Source organism: Aotus nancymaae, unplaced genomic scaffold (assembly GCF_030222135.1).
Source record: "Aotus nancymaae isolate 86718 unplaced genomic scaffold, 86718_ANA_hifiasm-v0.15.2.pri h1tg000067l, whole genome shotgun sequence".
Lineage (NCBI taxonomy): Eukaryota > Metazoa > Chordata > Mammalia > Primates > Aotidae > Aotus > Aotus nancymaae.
In genome coordinates, this window is record NW_026988482.1 from 14,893,555 (window position 1) to 14,895,797 (window position 2,243).

The window sequence follows — 2,243 nt, forward strand, 5'->3', positions numbered from 1 at the left end:
GCAACCTTCTTGCAACCACTCGTCAAGGACAACATAAAAAGTGAAAAGGCCAGACCCATCTCAGTGCAGAACAACTCCAGCTCCAAAGCTTCCCCCTGGGTTCAGCTGGGGCTTCTGTTGCAATTGCATCAGAGAGAAAGGGAGTGAGAGAGGGAGAGAGGAAGAGACAGAGAGAGAGACAGAGAGGAGAGACCCATTTGTCCACAACCAACTTCTCTCTTTGTCTCCTATCTTGAGTTATCTATTTCAGTTCATTTTTTATTTGCTTAAGTTTCTTTCTAGAATATTTTTCTCAGATAGGATACCTGGATTATATATATATATATATGTGTGTGTGTGTGTGTGTGTGTAATATATATACATATATATTATATATCAGATATATTATATGTGTATGTATATGTATTATATAAATAATATATATATATATTTGGCAGTGACTTCATTTTAATGGGTCTTTGGTCTTACGGAAAGGGGCTCTTTAGATGGGGCTGGGTCACTAGTCAACCATCTTCACTGTGGAGTCCTAGTCATGTGACTTTGTTTTGTAAATCACAAAGATTCATTCAAATTGTCTCCTCTTCCATTCCTTCATAATAGGTTACGTGGTCTGAAAGTACATCCCTCCTTCTCTAGTACATTGTATTCAAACAGGTTGCTGCTACTTCTCCATTGCCATTACGCTTTTCATCATCTTCTTATTTCTCTTAGCACAGTTGGGGCATAACATATTATCTTCTACGCCTGGGGATGGGAAAATGCAGGCAGGTAACAAGAAGAGCGCAATCACCCTCCTGTGAGTGGTAGGCACCCAGGCCTGACCTGCATGAAACTGCAGGTATACCCAACCCTCTGTGTCTGTCGAGAGAAGTCTGCCATGGATCACACTCCACCTGACACCAGAGGCTTGCATCAAAAAGGCCTCAACAGAAACAGGAATGGAACATGAATTCACAGCCTTAGGCTAAACAGCTCTTGCAGCAATTCTTGCCCATGATGCCAACATGGCTCCTTGCAGTGAAGTTATCACTTTAACTGTATCAGTCTCTTCTGCTCTCTCATTCATCTCATAACTTTTCTGAAGCCTTGCTCTTGGTCACTGCCTTGCGTTTCCTCGAACATCGCTGTAATCTGGTCTCTTGTGACATTTCAAGCATATCTTGCTGTTGTTCAGGTGACCATGTCTATGAAGCCTCAGATAAACTTCTGTTTTCTTGCCATTAGTACTCAAACCAAGCTGTTGACACCAGTCCCACAAAGTGTCCCGACACGCCTTGTTAATGGGAGGCAAAATGGTTGGCAAGCGAAGGGCTGGTATTTTGCATCTAGCTTTTTGTGGAACTGCAAATTGTTCATTTGTTTGAAGTAGATGACCTTGATTGTATTTCTTAGGCTTCTCCAGTTTGACATAAGTTGAAGAAACACTCGATTCCATTTGTTCGATATTTGGGTCATCTTTAACTGGCACCAATGTCAAAATCACACTCTTCTCATCATCGACCTCCCCCTCAAAGAAATTCTTGCTGCTACCCAAATTTGAGTCTGACATTTTCAGTAACACCCCTATCTTGTCCATTTGGTGATACATTTTTTTAAAAAATTAGGCCAGGCGCGATGGCTCATTCGTGCCTGTAATCTCAGAGCTTTGGGAGGCCCAGGTGGGTGGATCACTTGAGTCCGGGAGTTCAAGATCAGCCTGGGAAACATGGTGAGACCCCCTTCTCTACCAAAAAGTGAAAAAATTAGGCAGGCATGTGGCGTGTACCTGTAATCCCACCTACTCGGGAGGGTGTATCTTTTTTTTTCCCTGGCCAGTAAAAGGTATTTTAGCTGGCTCAAGTATTTTGTAGATATCCTTCCCCTCTCTCCAGTTTCCCATTATTGTAGGTGAGAAGTGTGACACTGTCTCTTTTCTGTTCCCTGGTAATTAATGTTTTTCTCTTTGTATTAAAGGGTGCAAAAGGCTCTCCTTTTACCTGCTGTTCAAGAATGTAATTTGGATGGGTTTCGGTGTGTGACTTTCAGGAACCCCTTGAGTTCTTTTTAAGTCTCAGACTCAAGTCTTTTTCACTCAAAGAAATTACCTTCTGTCATCTGTTTAATGGTTCTCTCCTTCATGTGCTCGTTTTTCTCCTTCTCTTGCCACCCCATTAGGTCTCCTGGATCTAGCTTCGTAGTCTCCTCTTTCCCCTTATGATTTCCATCTCTGTTTCTGTTCCATATTTGGGATATTCTTGCACTTG

At 42.2% G+C, this 2,243-nt stretch overlaps 1 pseudogene; it reads right to left on the bottom strand.

The window, feature by feature from the left end:
- Positions 1–661: 661 nt before the first annotated feature.
- Positions 662–1,549, bottom strand: LOC110568388 (developmental pluripotency-associated protein 2-like; annotated as a pseudogene).
- Positions 1,550–2,243: the final 694 nt, after the last annotated feature.